We start from the raw sequence: 18343 nt of genomic DNA, 5'->3' as shown, positions 1-18343 counted from the left end.
TATTACAATAGCACAAGTAAGTCACACAAATGACATAGTCTAAGGGCTTGGCTACACTTGCAAGATACAGCCCATTAAAGCAGCCCCGGGTGCCCTAACTCCTGTGGTGTCCACACTGGCAAGGCACATGGAGCACCTGGGCTCTGCAGCTGGAGCGCTCCTGGTAATCCACCTCCATGAGAAGTATAAAGCTCACTGAGCCCTGCTGAAAAGCCCTGGTATTAGTGTGGACGACGTGTTGCATCACTGCACTGTGTTTGGCCTCAGGAAATGTCCCATAATCCCCTGAAGTCAAGTGCCCACTCTGGTCATTGTTTTGAAATCGGCTGCAGGCATGCGGATATCCCCTTTCAAAGCTCCGTTTCTGACAGCCGGCTGCTTATCTGCTCTGGGACAAAGCAACCATTAGTGTGGAATGCTGCTGTTGTGAGTGTGTGTGTGTGTGTGGGGGGGTCTGCTGCTGTCCGAACACACAAGACAGCATGCTGACACACTCTCAGCCCCCAAACACACCGTTGCTCCCCCCACGTACACACAACACACTTCCTGTCACACTCCACCCCGGCCCCCCATTTGAAAAGCACATTGCAGCCACTTGCACACTGGGATAGCTACCACAGTGCACTGCTCTCTGTGGTATTGGCAGAGCTGCTAAAGTGGCCACTCCAGTGCGCTTGCAGCTGTCAGTGTGAACACACGGCAGCGGTTTCCCTGCTGTGGTTTAACTCCCAGCGCTCTACCTCTGCAAGTGTAGCCAAGCCCTAAATTTCCCAAACCAACTGAACTCAGTAACTGCCCTCCACCACCACATGCAGGGAGTAAGGGCACCGTGGAGCACACGCCACACTTACTGGCTCAGCCTTGTGCATGCTGGGGTGGCCACCTCCCCATTGATGAGACCTGGTCCCACCGTCTCCGTGGAGCTCCAGTCTGCCCTGCTGCCATCATCTGGATTACCGTGTCTGGTTTTGGGCCCCACACTGCAAGAAGGATGTGGAAAAACTGAAAAGAGTCCAGCATAGGGCAACAAAAGTGATTAGGGGGCTGGAAGACATGATTTATGAGGAGAGGCTGAGGGAACTGGAATTGTTTAGTCTGCAGAAGAGAAGAATGAGGGGGGAGTTGATCGCTGCTTTCAACTACCTGAAAGGGGGTTCCAAAGAGGATGGATCTAGACTGTTCTCAGTGGCACCAGATGACAGAACGAGGAGCAATGGTCCCAAGTTGCGGTGGGGAAGGTTTAGGTTGGATCTTAGGAAAACCCTTTTTCACTAGGAGGGTGGTGAAGCACTGGAATGGGTTCCTTAGGGAGGTGGTGGAATCTCCTTCCTGAGAGGTTTTTAAGGTCAGCCTTGACAAAGCCCTGGCTGGGATGATTTAGTTGGGGATTGGGTTGGACTAGATGACCTCCTGAGGTCCCTTCCAACCCTGATATTCCATGATTTGAAGCTGTTCCCGTGTATCAAGGTGAGCTGCAGCTCAGCGAACCCCAAGGATCTGAGCGAGGCGAGCTACTTTGCAGCAGAGGCAGACCAAGCGGCAGGTACAACGCGGGGTCGCACCCCGGCCGGCAGATAGAATCTCATGTGCGAGATCCCGGCTCCTGTTACTTTGCAAAGTGTGTGCGTTTGCTCCGGGTTTTAGCTGTGGGCCAAGTGCCCTCTGGCTTCTCGTCCGGGCTCCGTCCTCCATGCGCCTGGGCATCAGCGGGACTGTCTCAGGAGAGCAGCTGCCCCAGCCCAATCTCCGCCCAGCCGGGGAAGGAGCAGAGGCAGCCCGGAGAAAAGACTCCTTTGAGCGCCGGAGATGGCCGGAGCATCTTATTTGCATAGCCACAGTGCATTGCGTGCAGCGAAGCGAGTCCCTGGTCGAGGGGCTGGTTTTGCTCCCTGTGTCCCCGGTTTCGATGATCCAACTCGGGCTGCCAATCGGTTCAATTCCATTTCCTCTGAAAGCTCGCGGTGTAGCGGGCTGGGAGAGTCGTCACCCTGACTTTTGGGAGCGTAGGCGGTTGCCCCGGCAGCGCCTCTGCCACGTGTTCTACGTACTCTGCTTTCTCTTCAGTTCGTATAAATCTTTCGCCTTTTACTAAAGATTTCCGTGGAGAGGAATGTTGATGAGTTTGTACCCAATTTTTTAAGGCTTTGCTTTGGCAAGGCTGTTGCCTGCTGTAAGAAAAACAGAAGAGTGCTCCCTGAGCTGGTGTCACTGGCTGAAGCTTTTCTATAGTATGAAAAAAGTATAGTAGGGGGCACCTGGCATTGGCTGCTGTCAGCAGACAGGATACTGGGCTAGGTCTTTAACTTGGACGGGTAGCTGGGAAGACAGTCAATCAGACAGAACCCGTTTGACAAACCTTTTCATTTCCTTGTTATTGCCTGACTCCTTTAATTCTTTTTCTTTTCCTTATTTCCCAGCAGACCGACTAGCCACCAGATTTGGGTGCTAGCAGAGGGACCTGACGAGCTCCTTCTTTTGGGCAGCGTTGAACATGCCAGGGCACAGTCAGCTTCTGGATGCTCATCTGAATGTAACGCCTAGCTCTCACCTTTATTTCTGTTTCTTAGCACTTTTGGGCCATCCATCTTTGGTCTGACCCGTAGGATCCCTGCATTAGGAGAGATGGCTAATTAATGAGCCCATAAACCTTGGAAATCAAATGAAACCTGAAGTCCGTAGAAGACCTCGAAAGGCCCTTGGGGGGTGGAGTGCGAGCTGAGGAAGAGTTCCCTGCACAGCTTACCTCTCCATTCTCGTTTTCCTGTCCTGAGCGCAAAAGCCAGGAAGCAGCTCCAGGTAGGGAGGATACCATATGTGTGCAGTGGTTAGACAGGAAACAGCAAGGAACTGGACTCGTATGGAGTGAAACTGTAAGCATCTTCTGTATGCCTGATGACTGCAGGTTTGAGAGAGTTATGTGGGAAGTGGAGGCTTTCGGTGGGCTTTCAGAGGAAATGTAATGGAAAGGCAGCCGAAAGTGGAATCCCAGGTTTTTAAACAATCCTCCACTAACACACCAAACAGCTCAGGTCTAGTTACTCATTGAAAATTAGAATAAAGTTACAGCAAGATTTCATCATAAATGAAGTCAAACCCTAAAGATTTCAGAACACAACTGCTATAAGGAGCCACGAGGAAGCAATACAAAGTCAACCTTGTCTCAGAGAAAGGCAGTTAAACAATTTCTCTTTTTAAAGCAGCATAATCTCCCCAAACGGAAGGGCACTGTTCCCGGAGAAGGGTCCTGGAGAGGTTTTCCTCGTTGGTGCCGGCCATCCACCTCCCGAAAGGCGGGAGCTAGGTCGACGGAAGAATTCTTCCGACCAAGGCGCGGACTGATGTAGCCGTGCGATTCGTTCCCGTGCAGCCCAGGCCCGAGGGTCGGTGCGTGCTGAACAGTTAAGTCAAAACAGCTCCGTCCGTCAGAGGTGTGCAAAAGGGAAAACCCGCTGCTGGGCGACACGGCCACGCCGCCCTAACCCACAGCGTAGCTAAAGGGCATTCGGGGAGGCGGTGGGTGGGCCTCAAGCGACGGAAAGCCCTCCTCCAGCATGGGGTTGTGACAGCCTAGTCTCCGTAGCACAGACAGGGTGGCCACCAAGAGACAGGAACAGACAGCGAAAGCCAAAGCGGCCCCAGGGCAGGGGGCGAGGCTGCCTGTTGGACGAGGAGACCGGGTGGGACAGGCGTTTTGGACAGGCCGTCCTCCCGTCAAAAGAGGAAGAGCCCGAGAAGAAGGGCCAGGCAAGAAGCTACAAGCAGGGAAAGAAGCAGAGCAGGCAGGCAGCTCCCCTTAGAGCCAAGGAAGGCACCGGTCCAAGCCCCCCAAAAGCAGACTAGAGAGCAGATCAGCTGCAAAAGACTAGGGAAAGCCAAGAACACAGAGAGACCCAAGCAAAGTTTCAGAGCTGAGCTTTGCTTACAAGGAGGAACGTGTGACAAAGATACCTAGAAGTACAGGGCCTGTGGAAAAGAGCACTCCCAAAGACCCAGAATAACAGCTGTTTTCCTGAGAATCTGCTTTGCAGTGCACTAAGCCTAAACAGCCCACTATCGGTTGTCTGTTGTTCAAACCAATCACCAGGGGAGAGCGCGAACGCAGTCCCCCACTACCACAAATTATGCAGTCGAGTTTCCCGCATTTGGGGAAATCGCAGGGGTCAGCACACCCGCAGTGCAATGGATGAGCCTCACCCTGGGAAAACCACCTTCGTGATCATGGTATCTCCCCTGCCAGGTAAGTATGAGTTCCTGCTGCCCGGCCGCCGCCCGCCCTCGCTCGCCCCGCACTTATAACACACGGGGCGGACCGCGCGCCCCACCGCCGGCCTCGCCCACACCGGCCCCACTGCCGACAGCTGCCCCGACCTGGCCCCGGAGACCGTCCCTTCCCACGCCGAGCTCCCGGTGCCAAAGTCGGGCCCTGCCTGGCAGCCTGCGTCCGCTCCACGATGCTCTGCTCGCACACAGATCTGCATACCTGCTCACGCGGCTCCGCCCCTCCGCTCAGGCCCCTCCCCTGCCCGCCGGGCCGCCGCTCTTGCGTGCTCAGCTCTTTGAGCTCAGATGGGGTGTAGTGCTCAGATCGAGTGCGACAGACCTTAACTTTGCCATGTGAGGGTCATTCTAGCCCCATTACCTGGCTTGCTTATTTATACCTACGACTGTCTTTAACTGTTGTATGCGTGATGTACCCTCACTGCTTGCTGACTGTATCTTGAACTCACCCACAGTATACCCCACATTGGGGACATTGCACACTGTATAAGTTATGTGCTGTCCAATACCAAAGTACTAGCATCCCCCTATACTCTGTATGTCACCCCTGATGACCAGTAACTGATGTTACAAACTCTCTGTATTATCTATTCTTAAACATTTTCTAATAAACATTTAAAACTAAAATTGCCCTATACTCTGTATGTCACCCCCGATGACCAATATCTGACATTTCAACTCTCTGTATGGTTCATTTTCAAATATTTTCTAATAAACTTTTAAATCTTGGCCTATCCAAGTGCTTGGCCGTGATCAAGTGTCTTGATGTTTTTGGTCTTTTGGCCTCGAGATGAAAACCTTGTCTGTGTCTTGGGAACCTTGAGGTAAAAAATTATCTAGGTTGTAGCGGGTCCCGTCCCGGGAAGCCAGGCCATCAGAGAGACGACGTGGCCCACCTGCTGCTGGGGAAAGAGTGCAGCTTGCATTTCGCTTCTCTCGCTCTCCCCACCGGAAGTTGGTCCAATACAAGAATGACCTCCCCTGCCTTGTCTCACGTCAGTTTCTCCTCAGGGCAGAAGGTCGGGTGTTGTCAGCCACTCTCCAGAAACTGGACGGCCACTCGATCCCTTTTGTTACCTGCCAAGTGAGGCTGAGTGCACTGGCAGGCAGCGCCGTTTGAAGAAGTGGAAGATTGGACAAATGACCAGGGAGGAGTATAAAAATATTGCTCAGGCACGCAGGAGTGAAATCAGGAAGGGCAACTCACGCTTGGAGTTGCAGCTAGCAAGAGATGTTAAGAGTAACAACAAGAAGGGTTTCTTCAGGGAGGTTAGCAACAAGAAGAAAGTCAAGGAAAGTGTGGGCCCCTTACAGAATGAGGGAGGCGACCTAGTGACAGAGGATGTGGAAAAAGCTAATGTACTCAATGCTTCCCCACCCTCCCCCTTCGTGATTTTGTCTTCACGAACAAAATCAGCTCCCAGACTGCTGCTCTGGGCAGCACAGCATGGAGAGGAGGTGACCAGCCCTCTGTGGAGAAAGAAGTGCTTCGGGACTATTTAGAAAAGCTGGATGAGCACAAATCCATGGGGCCGGATGCGCTGCATCCGAGGGTGCTAAAGGAGTTGGCGGGTGTGATTGCAGAGCCACTGGTCATTATCTTTGAAAATTGATGGCAATTTGGGGAGGTCCCAAATGACTGGGAAAAGGCTAATGTAGTGCCCATCTTTAAAAGAGGGAAGAAAGAAGGAGGATCCGGGGAACTACAGGCCAGTCAGCCTCACCTCAGTCCCTGGAAAAATCATGGAGCAGGTCCTCAAGGAATCAATTCTGAAGCACTTAGAGGAGAGGCAAGTGATCAGGAGCGGTCAGCATGGATTCAGCAAGGGCAAGTCACGCCTGACTAACCTAATTGCCTTCTGTGAGGAGAGAACTGGGTCTGTGGATGAGGAAAAGCAATGGATGTGTTCTTCCTTGACTTTAGCAAAGTTGTGGAGACGGGCTCCCACAGTATTCTTGTCGGCAAGTTCAAGAAGTTTGGGCTGGATGAATGGACTATAAGGTGGACTATAAGCTGGCTAGGTCCTCGGGCTCAACGGGTAGTGATCAATGGCTCCACGTCTAATTGGCAGCCGGTCTCAAGCGGCGTGCCGCAAGGCTCGGTCCTGGGGCCGGTTGTGTACAATATCTTCGTTAAGGATCTGGAGGATGGCGTGGACTGCACTCTCAGCAAGTTTGCAGATGACGCTAAACTGGGAGGAGCGGTCGATACGCTGGAGGGTACGGATAGGCTACAGAGGGACCTAGACAAATTGGAGGATTGGGCTGAAAGAAACCTGATGAGGTTCAACAAGGACAAGTGCCCAGTCCTGCCCTTAGGACGGAAGAATCCCGTGCACTGCTCCAGACTAGGGACCGAATGGCTAGGCAGCAGTTCTGCAGAACAGGACCTCGAGGTTACAGTGGAAGAGAAGCTGGATATGAGTCGACAGCGTGCCCTTGTTGCCAAGAAGGCTAACGGCATTTGGACTGTATACATAAGGGCATTGCCAGCAGATCGAGGGAAGTGGTCGTTCCCGTCTCTTCGACGTTGGTGAGGCCTCATCTGGATTACCGTGTCCGGTTTTGGGCCCCACACTGCAAGAAGGATGTGGAAAAACTGAAAAGAGTCCAGCATAGGGCAACAAAAGTGATTAGGGGGCTGGAAGACATGATTTATGAGGAGAGGCTGAGGGAACTGGGATTGTTTAGTCTGCAGAAGAGAAGAATGAGGGGGGAGTTGATCGCTGCTTTCAACTACCTGAAAGGGGGTTCCAAAGAGGATGGATCTAGACTGTTCTCAGTGGCACCAGATGACAGAACGAGGAGCAATGGTCCCAAGTTGCGGTGGGGAAGGTTTAGGTTGGATCTTAGGAAAACCCTTTTTCACTAGGAGGGTGGTGAAGCACTGGAATGGGTTCCCTAGGGAGGTGGTGGAATCTCCTTCCTGAGAGGTTTTTAAGGTCAGCCTTGACAAAGCCCTGGCTGGGATGATTTAGTTGGGGATTGGGTTGGACTAGATGACCTCCTGAGGTCCCTTCCAACCCTGATATTCCATGATTTGAAGCTGTTCCCGTGTATCAAGGTGAGCTGCAGCTCAGCGAACCCCAAGGATCTGAGCGAGGCGAGCTACTTTGCAGCAGAGGCAGACCAAGCGGCAGGTACAACGCGGGATCGCACCCCGGCCGGCAGATAGAATCTCATGTGCAAGATCCCGGCTCCTGTTACTTTGCAAAGTGTGCGTTTGCTCCGGGTTTTAGCTGTGGGCCAAGTGCCCTCTGGCTTCTCGTCCGGGCTCCGTCCTCCATGCGCCTGGGCATCAGCGGGACTGTCTCAGGAGAGCAGCTGCCCCAGCCCAATCTCCGCCCAGCCGGGGAAGGAGCAGAGGCAGCCCGGAGAAAAGACTCCTTTGAGCGCCGGAGACGGCCGGAGCATCTTATTTGCATAGCCACAGTGCATTGCGTGCAGCGAAGCGAGTCCCTGGTCGAGGGGCTGGTTTTGCTCCCTGTGTCCCCGGTTTCGATGATCCAACTCGGGCTGCCAATCGGTTCAATTCCATTTCCTCTGAAAGCTCGCGGTGTAGCGGGCTGGGAGAGTCGTCACCCTGACTTTTGGGAGCGTAGGCGGTTGCCCCGGCAGCGCCTCTGCCACGTGTTCTACATACTCTGCTTTCTCTTCAGTTCGTATAAATCTTTCGCCTTTTACTAAAGATTTCCGTGGAGAGGAATGTTGATGAGTTTGTACCCAATTTTTTAAGGCTTTGCTTTGGCAAGGCTGTTGCCTGCTGTAAGAAAAACAGAAGAGTGCTCCCTGAGCTGGTGTCACTGGCTGAAGCTTTTCTATAGTATGAAAAAAGTATAGTAGGGGGCACCTGGCATTGGCTGCTGTCAGCAGACAGGATACTGGGCTAGGTCTTTAACTTGGACGGGTAGCTGGGAAGACGGTCAATCAGACAGAACCCGTTCGACAAACCTTTTCATTTCCTTGTTATTGCCTGACTCCTTTAATTCTTTTTCTTTTCCTTATTTCCCAGCAGACCGACTAGCCACCAGATTTGGGTGCTAGCAGAGGGACCTGACGAGCTCCTTCTTTTGGGCAGCGTTGAACATGCCAGGGCACAGTCAGCTTCTGGATGCTCATCTGAATGTAACGCCTAGCTCTCACCTTTATTTCTGTTTCTTAGCACTTTTGGGCCATCGATCTTTGGTCTGACCCGTAGGATCCCTGCATTAGGAGAGATGGCTAATTAATGAGCCCATAAACCTTGGAAATCAAATGAAACCTGAAGTCCGTAGAAGACCTCGAAAGGCCCTTGGGGGTGGAGTGCGAGCTGAGGAAGAGTTCCTGCACAGCTTACCTCTCCATTCTCGTTTTCCTGTCCTGAGCGCAAAAGCCAGGAAGCAGCTCCGGGTAGGGAGGGGATACCATATGTGTGCAGTGGTTAGACAGGAAACAGCAAGGAACTGGACTCGTATGGAGTGAAACTGTAAGCATCTTCTGTATGCCTGATGACTGCAGGTTTGAGAGAGTTATGTGGGAAGTGGAGGCTTTCGGTGGGCTTTCAGAGGAAATGTAATGGAAAGGCAGCCAAAGTTGAATCCCACTTTTTAAAACCATCCACCACTAACACACCCAACAGCTCAAGACTAGTTACTCATTGAAAATTATAATAAAGTTACAGCAAGATTTCATCATAAAATAATAAAAACCCTAAAAATTTCAGAACACAACTGCTATAAGGAGCCACGAGGAAGCAATACAAAGTCAACCTTGTCTCAGAGAAAGGCAGTTAAACAATTTCTCTTTTTTAAAGCAGCATAATCTCCCCAAACGGAAGGGCACTGTTCCCGGAGAAGGGTCCTGGAGAGGGTTTTCCTCGTTGGTGCCGGCCATCCACCTCCCCGAAAGGCGGGAGCTAGGTCGACGGAAGAATTCTTCCAACCAAGGCGCGGACTGATGTAGCCGTGCCGATTTACGTTCCCCGTGCAGCCCAGGCCCGAGGGTCGGTGCGTGCTGAACAGTTAAGTCAAAACAGCTCCGTCCGTCAGAGGTGTGCAAAAGGGAAAACCCGCTGCTGGGCGACACGGCCACGCCGCCCTAACCCACAGCGTAGCTAAAGGGCATTCGGGGAGGCGGTGGGTGGGCCTCAAGCGACGGAAAGCCCTCCTCCAGCATGGGGTTGTGACAGCCTAGTCTCCGTAGCACAGACAGGGTGGCCACCAAGAGACAGGAACAGACAGCGAAAGCCAAAGCGGCCCCAGGGCAGGGGGCGAGGCTGCCTGTTGGACGAGGAGACCGGGTGGGACAGGCGTTTTGGACAGGCCGTCCTCCCGTCAAAGAGGAAGAGCCCGAGAAGAAGGGCCAGGCAAGAAGCTACAAGCAGGGAAAGAAGCAGAGCAGGCAGGCAGCTCCCCTTAGAGCCAAGGAAGGCACCAGTCCAAGCCCCCCAAAAGCAGACTAGAGAGCAGATCAGCTGCAAAAGACTAGGGAAAGCCAAGAACACAGAGAGACCCAAGCAAAGTTTCAGAGCTGAGCTTTGCTTACAAGGAGGAACGTGTGACAAAGATACCTAGAAGTACAGGGCCTGTGGAAAAGAGCACTCCCAAAGACCCAGAATAACAGCTGTTTTCCTGAGAATCTGCTTTGCAGTGCACTAAGCCTAAACAGCCCACTATCGGTTGTCTGTTGTTCAAACCAATCACCAGGGGAGAGCGCGAACGCAGTCCCCCACTACCACAAATTATGCAGTCGAGTTTCCCGCATTTGGGGAAATCGCAGGGGTCAGCACACCCGCAGTGCAATGGATGAGCCTCACCCTGGGAAAACCACCTTCGTGATCATGGTATCTCCCCTGCCAGGTAAGTATGAGTTCCTGCTGCCCGGCCGCCGCCCGCCCTCGCTCGCCCCGCACTTATAACACACGGGGCGGACCGCCGCGCCCCCACCGCCGGCCTCGCCCACACCGGCCCCCACTGCCGACAGCTGCCCCGACCTGGCCCCCGGAGACCGTCCCTTCCCCACGCCGAGCTCCCGGTGCCAAAGTCGGGCCCTGCCTGGCAGCCTGCGTCCGCTCCCACGATGCTCTGCTCGCACACAGATCTGCATACCTGCTCACGCGGCTCCGCCCCTCCGCTCGGGCCCCTCCCCCTGCCCGCCCGGGCCGCCGCTCTTGCGTGCTCAGCTCTTTGAGCTCAGATGGGGTGTAGTGCTCAGATCGAGTGCGACAGACCTTAACTTTGCCATGTGAGGGTCATTCTAGCCCCATTACCTGGCTTGCTTATTTATACCTACGACTGTCTTTAACTGTTGTATGCGTGATGTACCCTCACTGCTTGCTGACTGTATCTTGAACTCACCCACAGTATACCCCACATTGGGGACATTGCACACTGTATAAGTTATGTGCTGTCCAATACCAAAGTACTAGCATCCCCCTATACTCTGTATGTCACCCCTGATGACCAGTAACTGATGTTACAAACTCTCTGTATTATCTATTCTTAAACATTTTCTAATAAACATTTAAAACTAAAATTGCCCTATACTCTGTATGTCACCCCCGATGACCAATATCTGACATTTCAACTCTCTGTATGGTTCATTTTCAAATATTTTCTAATAAACTTTTAAATCTTGGCCTATCCAAGTGCTTGGCCGTGATCAAGTGTCTTGATGTTTTTGGTCTTTTGGCCTCGAGATGAAAACCTTGTCTGTGTCTTGGGAACCTTGAGGTAAAAAATTATCTAGGTTGTAGCGGGTCCCGTCCCGGGAAGCCAGGCCATCAGAGAGACGACGTGGCCCACCTGCTGCTGGGGAAAGAGTGCAGCTTGCATTTCGCTTCTCTCTCGCTCTCTCCCCACCGGAAGTTGGTCCAATACAAGAATGACCTCCCCTGCCTTGTCTCACGTCAGTTTCTCCTCAGGGCAGAAGGTCGGGTGTTGTCAGCCACTCTCCAGAAACTGGACGGCCACTCGATCCCTTTTGTTACCTGCCAAGTGAGGCTGAGTGCACTGGCAGGCAGCGCCGTTTGAAGAAGTGGAAGATTGGACAAATGACCAGGGAGGAGTATAAAAATATTGCTCAGGCACGCAGGAGTGAAATCAGGAAGGGCAACTCACGCTTGGAGTTGCAGCTAGCAAGAGATGTTAAGAGTAACAACAAGAAGGGTTTCTTCAGGGAGGTTAGCAACAAGAAGAAAGTCAAGGAAAGTGTGGGCCCCTTACAGAATGAGGGAGGCGACCTAGTGACAGAGGATGTGGAAAAAGCTAATGTACTCAATGCTTCCCACCCTCCCCTTCGTGATTTTGTCTTCACGAACAAAATCAGCTCCCAGACTGCTGCTCTGGGCAGCACAGCATGGAGAGGAGGTGACCAGCCCTCTGTGGAGAAAGAAGTGCTTCGGGACTATTTAGAAAAGCTGGATGAGCACAAATCCATGGGGCCGGATGCGCTGCATCCGAGGGTGCTAAAGGAGTTGGCGGGTGTGATTGCAGAGCCACTGGTCATTATCTTTGAAAATTCATGGCCATTGGGAGGTCCCAAATGACTGGGAAAAGGCTAATGTAGTGCCCATCTTTAAAGAGGGAAGAAAGAAGGAGGATCCGGGAACTACAGGCCAGTCAGCCTCACCTCAGTCCCTGGAAAAATCATGGAGCAGGTCCTCAAGGAATCAATTCTGAAGCACTTAGAGGAGAGGCAAGTGATCAGGAGCGGTCAGCATGGATTCAGCAAGGGCAAGTCACGCCTGACTAACCTAATTGCCTTCTGTGAGGAGAGAACTGGGTCTGTGGATGAGGAAAAGCAATGGATGTGTTCTTCCTTGACTTTAGCAAAGTTTTTGATACGGTCTCCCACAGTATTCTTGTCGGCAAGTTCAAGAAGTTTGGGCTGGATGAATGGACTATAAGGTGGACTATAAGCTGGCTAGGTCCTCGGGCTCAACGGGTAGTGATCAATGGCTCCACGTCTAATTGGCAGCCGGTCTCAAGCGGCGTGCCGCAAGGCTCGGTCCTGGGGCCGGTTGTGTACAATATCTTCGTTAAGGATCTGGAGGATGGCGTGGACTGCACTCTCAGCAAGTTTGCAGATGACGCTAAACTGGGAGGAGCGGTCGATACGCTGGAGGGTACGGATAGGCTACAGAGGGACCTAGACAAATTGGAGGATTGGGCTGAAAGAAACCTGATGAGGTTCAACAAGGACAAGTGCCCAGTCCTGCCCTTAGGACGGAAGAATCCCGTGCACTGCTCCAGACTAGGGACCGAATGGCTAGGCAGCAGTTCTGCAGAACAGGACCTCGAGGTTACAGTGGAAGAGAAGCTGGATATGAGTCGACAGCGTGCCCTTGTTGCCAAGAAGGCTAACGGCATTTGGACTGTATACATAGGGGCATTGCCAGCAGATCGAGGGATGTGGTCGTTCCCGTCTCTTCGACGTTGGTGAGGCCTCATCTGGATTACCGTGTCCGGTTTTGGGCCCCACACTGCAAGAAGGATGTGGAAAAACTGAAAAGAGTCCAGCATAGGGCAACAAAAGTGATTAGGGGGCTGGAAGACATGATTTATGAGGAGAGGCTGAGGGAACTGGGATTGTTTAGTCTGCAGAAGAGAAGAATGAGGGGAGTTGATCGCTGCTTTCAACTACCTGAAAGGGGTTCCAAAGAGGATGGATCTAGACTGTTCTCAGTGGCACCAGATGACAGAACGAGGAGCAATGGTCCCAAGTTGCGGTGGGGAAGGTTTAGGTTGGATCTTAGGAAAACCCTTTTTCACTAGGAGGGTGGTGAAGCACTGGAATGGGTTCCCTAGGGAGGTGGTGGAATCTCCTTCCTGAGAGGTTTTTAAGGTCAGCCTTGACAAAGCCCTGGCTGGGATGATTTAGTTGGGGATTGGGTTGGACTAGATGACCTCCTGAGGTCCCTTCCAACCCTGATATTCCATGATTTGAAGCTGTTCCCGTGTATCAAGGTGAGCTGCAGCTCAGCGAACCCCAAGGATCTGAGCGAGGCGAGCTACTTTGCAGCAGAGGCAGACCAAGCGGCAGGTACAACGGGTCGCACCCCGGCCGGCAGATAGAATCTCATGTGCAAGATCCCGGCTCCTGTTACTTTGCAAAGTGTGTGCGTTTGCTCCGGGTTTTAGCTGTGGGCCAAGTGCCCTCTGGCTTCTCGTCCGGGCTCCGTCCTCCATGCGCCTGGGCATCAGCGGGACTGTCTCAGGAGAGCAGCTGCCCCAGCCCAATCTCCGCCCAGCCGGGGAAGGAGCAGAGGCAGCCCGGAGAAAAGACTCCTTTGAGCGCCGGAGACGGCGGAGCATCTTATTTGCATAGCCACAGTGCATTGCGTGCAGCGGCGAGTCCCTGGTCGAGGGGCTGGTTTTGCTCCCTGTGTCCCCGGTTTCGATGATCCAACTCGGGCTGCCAATCGGTTCAATTCCATTTCCTCTGAAAGCTCGCGGTGTAGCGGGCTGGGAGAGTCGTCACCCTGACTTTTGGGAGCGTAGGCGGTTGCCCCGGCAGCGCCTCTGCCACGTGTTCTACATACTCTGCTTTCTCTTCAGTTCGTATAAATCTTTCGCCTTTTACTAAAGATTTCCGTGGAGAGGAATGTTGATGAGTTTGTACCCATTTTTTTAAGGCTTTGCTTTGGCAAGGCTGTTGCCTGCTGTAAGAAAAACAGAAGAGTGTTTCCCTGAGCTGGTGTCACTGGCTGAAGCTTTTCTATAGTATGAAAAAAGTATAGTAGGGGGCACCTGGCATTGGCTGATGTCAGCAGACAGGATACTGGGCTAGGTCTTTAACTTGGACGGGTAGCTGGGAAGACGGTCAATCAGACAGAACCCGTTCGACAAACCTTTTCATTTCCTTGTTATTGCCTGACTCCTTTAATTCTTTTTCTTTTCCTTATTTCCCAGCAGACCGACTAGCCACCAGATTTGGGTGCTAGCAGAGGGACCTGACGAGCTCCTTCTTTTGGGCAGCGTTGAACATGCCAGGGCACAGTCAGCTTCTGGATGCTCATCTGAATGTAACGCCTAGCTCTCACCTTTATTTCTGTTTCTTAGCACTTTTGGGCCATCCATCTTTGGTCTGACCCGTAGGATCCCTGCATTAGGAGAGATGGCTAATTAATGAGCCCATAAACCTTGGAAATCAAATGAAACCTGAAGTCCGTAGAAGACCTCGAAAGGCCCTTGGGGGGTGGAGTGCGAGCTGAGGAAGAGTTCCCTGCACAGCTTACCTCTCCATTCTCGTTTTCCTGTCCTGAGCGCAAAGCCAGGAAGCAGCTCGGGTAGGGAGGATACCATATGTGTGCAGTGGTTAGACAGGAAACAGCAAGGAACTGGACTCGTATGGAGTGAAACTGTAAGCATCTTCTGTATGCCTGATGACTGCAGGTTTGAGAGAGTTATGTGGGAAGTGGAGGCTTTCGGTGGGCTTTCAGAGGAAATGTAATGGAAAGGCAGCCGAAAGTGGAATCCCAGGTTTTTAAACAATCCTCCACTAACACACCAAACAGCTCAGGTCTAGTTACTCATTGAAAATTAGAATAAAGTTACAGCAAGATTTCATCATAAATGAAGTCAAACCCTAAAGATTTCAGAACACAACTGCTATAAGGAGCCACGAGGGAAGCAATACAAAGTCAACCTTGTCTCAGAGAAAGGCAGTTAAACAATTTCTCTTTTTTAAAGCAGCATAATCTCCCCAAACGGAAGGGCACTGTTCCCGGAGAAGGGTCCTGGAGAGGGTTTTCCTCGTTGGTGCCGGCCATCCACCTCCCCGAAAGGCGGGAGCTAGGTCGACGGAAGAATTCTTCCGACCAAGGCGCGGACTGATGTAGCCGTGCCGATTTACGTTCCCCGTGCAGCCCAGGCCCGAGGGTCGGTGCGTGCTGAACAGTTAAGTCAAAACAGCTCCGTCCGTCAGAGGTGTGCAAAAGGGAAAACCCGCTGCTGGGCGACACGGCCACGCCGCCCTAACCCACAGCGTAGCTAAAGGGCATTCGGGGAGGCGGTGGGTGGGCCTCAAGCGACGGAAAGCCCTCCTCCAGCATGGGGTTGTGACAGCCTAGTCTCCGTAGCACAGACAGGGTGGCCACCAAGAGACAGGAACAGACAGCGAAAGCCAAAGCGGCCCCAGGGCAGGGGGCGAGGCTGCCTGTTGGACGAGGAGACCGGGTGGGACAGGCGTTTTGGACAGGCCGTCCTCCCGTCAAAAGAGGAAGAGCCCGAGAAGAAGGGCCAGGCAAGAAGCTACAAGCAGGGAAAGAAGCAGAGCAGGCAGGCAGCTCCCCTTAGAGCCAAGGAAGGCACCGGTCCAAGCCCCCCAAAAGCAGACTAGAGAGCAGATCAGCTGCAAAAGACTAGGGAAAGCCAAGAACACAGAGAGACCCAAGCAAAGTTTCAGAGCTGAGCTTTGCTTACAAGGAGGAACGTGTGACAAAGATACCTAGAAGTACAGGGCCTGTGGAAAAGAGCACTCCCAAAGACCCAGAATAACAGCTGTTTTCCTGAGAATCTGCTTTGCAGTGCACTAAGCCTAAACAGCCCACTATCGGTTGTCTGTTGTTCAAACCAATCACCAGGGGAGAGCGCGAACGCAGTCCCCCACTACCACAAATTATGCAGTCGAGTTTCCCGCATTTGGGGAAATCGCAGGGGTCAGCACACCCGCAGTGCAATGGATGAGCCTCACCCTGGGAAAACCACCTTCGTGATCATGGTATCTCCCCTGCCAGGTAAGTATGAGTTCCTGCTGCCCGGCCGCCGCCCGCCCTCGCTCGCCCCGCACTTATAACACACGGGGCGGACCGCGCCCCACCGCCGGCCTCGCCACACCGGCCCCCACTGCCGACAGCTGCCCCGACCTGGCCCCCGGAGACCGTCCCTTCCCCACGCCGAGCTCCCGGTGCCAAAGTCGGGCCCTGCCTGGCAGCCTGCGTCCGCTCCCACGATGCTCTGCTCGCACACAGATCTGCATACCTGCTCACGCGGCTCCGCCCCTCCGCTCGGGCCCCTCCCCCTGCCCGCCCGGGCCGCCGCTCTTGCGTGCTCAGCTCTTTGAGCTCAGATGGGGTGTAGTGCTCAGATCGAGTGCGACAGACCTTAACTTTGCCATGTGAGGGTCATTCTAGCCCCATTACCTGGCTTGCTTATTTATACCTACGACTGTCTTTAACTGTTGTATGCGTGATGTACCCTCACTGCTTGCTGACTGTATCTTGAACTCACCCACAGTATACCCCACATTGGGGACATTGCACACTGTATAAGTTATGTGCTGTCCAATACCAAAGTACTAGCATCCCCCTATACTCTGTATGTCACCCCTGATGACCAGTAAGTGATGTTACAAACTCTCTGTATTATCTATTCTTAAACATTTTCTAATAAACATTTAAAACTAAAATTGCCCTATACTCTGTATGTCACCCCCGATGACCAATATCTGACATTTCAACTCTCTGTATGGTTCATTTTCAAATATTTTCTAATAAACTTTTAAATCTTGGCCTATCCAAGTGCTTGGCCGTGATCAAGTGTCTTGATGTTTTTGGTCTTTTGGCCTCGAGATGAAAACCTTGTCTGTGTCTTGGGAACCTTGAGGTAAAAAATTATCTAAGTTGTAGCGGGTCCCGTCCCGGGAAGCCAGGCCATCAGAGAGACGACGTGGCCCACCTGCTGCTGGGGAAAGAGTGCAGCTTGCATTTCGCTTCTCTCTCGCTCTCTCCCCACCGGAAGTTGGTCCAATACAAGAATGACCTCCCCTGCCTTGTCTCACGTCAGTTTCTCCTCAGGGCAGAAGGTCGGGTGTTGTCAGCCACTCTCCAGAAACTGGACGGCCACTCGATCCCTTTGTTACCTGCCAAGTGAGGCTGAGTGCACTGGCAGGCAGCGCCGTTTGAAGAAGTGGAAGATTGGACAAATGACCAGGGAGGAGTATAAAAATATTGCTCAGGCACGCAGGAGTGAAATCAGGAAGGGCAACTCACGCTTGGAGTTGCAGCTAGCAAGAGATGTTAAGAGTAACAACAAGAAGGGTTTCTTCAGGGAGGTTAGCAACAAGAAGAAAGTCAAGGAAAGTGTGGGCCCCTTACAGAATGAGGGAGGCGACCTAGTGACAGAGGATGTGGAAAAAGCTAATGTACTCAATGCTTCCCCACCCTCCCCCTTCGTGATTTTGTCTTCACGAACAAAATCAGCTCCCAGACTGCTGCTCTGGGCAGCACAGCATGGAGAGGAGGTGACCAGCCCTCTGTGGAGAAAGAAGTGCTTCGGGACTATTTAGAAAAGCTGGATGAGCACAAATCCATGGGGCCGGATGCGCTGCATCCGAGGGTGCTAAAGGAGTTGGCGGGTGTGATTGCAGAGCCACTGGTCATTATCTTTGAAAATTCATGGCCATTGGGGGAGGTCCCAAATGACTGGGAAAAGGCTAATGTAGTGCCCATCTTTAAAAGAGGGAAGAAAGAAGGAGGATCCGGGGAACTACAGGCCAGTCAGCCTCACCTCAGTCCCTGGAAAAATCATGGAGCAGGTCCTCAAGGAATCAATTCTGAAGCACTTAGAGGAGAGGCAAGTGATCAGGAGCGGTCAGCATGGATTCAGCAAGGGCAAGTCACGCCTGACTAACCTAATTGCCTTCTGTGAGGAGAGAACTGGGTCTGTGGATGAGGGAAAAGCAATGGATGTGTTCTTCCTTGACTTTAGCAAAGTTTTGATACGGTCTCCACAGTATTCTTGTCGGCAAGTTCAAGAAGTTTGGGCTGGATGAATGGACTATAAGGTGGACTATAAGCTGGCTAGGTCCTCGGGCTCAACGGGTAGTGATCAATGGCTCCACGTCTAATTGGCAGCCGGTCTCAAGCGGCGTGCCGCAAGGCTCGGTCCTGGGGCCGGTTGTGTACAATATCTTCGTTAAGGATCTGGAGGATGGCGTGGACTGCACTCTCAGCAAGTTTGCAGATGACGCTAAACTGGGAGGAGCGGTCGATACGCTGGAGGGTACGGATAGGCTACAGAGGGACCTAGACAAATTGGAGGATTGGGCTGAAAGAAACCTGATGAGGTTCAACAAGGACAAGTGC

The 18343-nt window shown here is 52.6% G+C and overlaps 6 non-coding genes across 6 annotated transcripts; 3 read left to right on the top strand and 3 right to left on the bottom strand.

Moving 5' to 3' along the window:
- The first annotated feature begins 2044 nt into the window (after positions 1–2044).
- On the top strand, positions 2045–2160 carry LOC120375983. Its single transcript, XR_005586910.1, has one exon. It is a non-coding gene; the product is annotated as a U5 spliceosomal RNA (small nuclear RNA).
- Positions 2161–4081: 1921 nt separating this feature from the next.
- On the bottom strand, positions 4082–4245 carry LOC120376108. The gene has a single exon (XR_005587026.1). It is a non-coding gene; the product is annotated as a U1 spliceosomal RNA (small nuclear RNA).
- Positions 4246–7917: 3672 nt separating this feature from the next.
- Positions 7918–8033, top strand: LOC120375971. Its single transcript, XR_005586899.1, has one exon. It is a non-coding gene; the product is annotated as a U5 spliceosomal RNA (small nuclear RNA).
- Positions 8034–9959: 1926 nt separating this feature from the next.
- LOC120376107 lies at positions 9960–10123 on the bottom strand. Its single transcript, XR_005587025.1, has one exon. It is a non-coding gene; the product is annotated as a U1 spliceosomal RNA (small nuclear RNA).
- A 3671-nt stretch (positions 10124–13794) lies between these two features.
- LOC120376003 lies at positions 13795–13910 on the top strand. Its single transcript, XR_005586930.1, has one exon. It is a non-coding gene; the product is annotated as a U5 spliceosomal RNA (small nuclear RNA).
- Positions 13911–15838: 1928 nt separating this feature from the next.
- Positions 15839–16002, bottom strand: LOC120376105. The gene has a single exon (XR_005587024.1). It is a non-coding gene; the product is annotated as a U1 spliceosomal RNA (small nuclear RNA).
- Positions 16003–18343: the final 2341 nt, after the last annotated feature.

Source organism: Mauremys reevesii, linkage group 12 (genome assembly GCF_016161935.1).
Source record: "Mauremys reevesii isolate NIE-2019 linkage group 12, ASM1616193v1, whole genome shotgun sequence".
NCBI lineage: Eukaryota > Metazoa > Chordata > Testudines > Geoemydidae > Mauremys > Mauremys reevesii.
The sequence above is the reverse complement of the archived record's forward strand: the minus strand, read 5'-3'. Positions and strand labels throughout refer to the sequence as shown.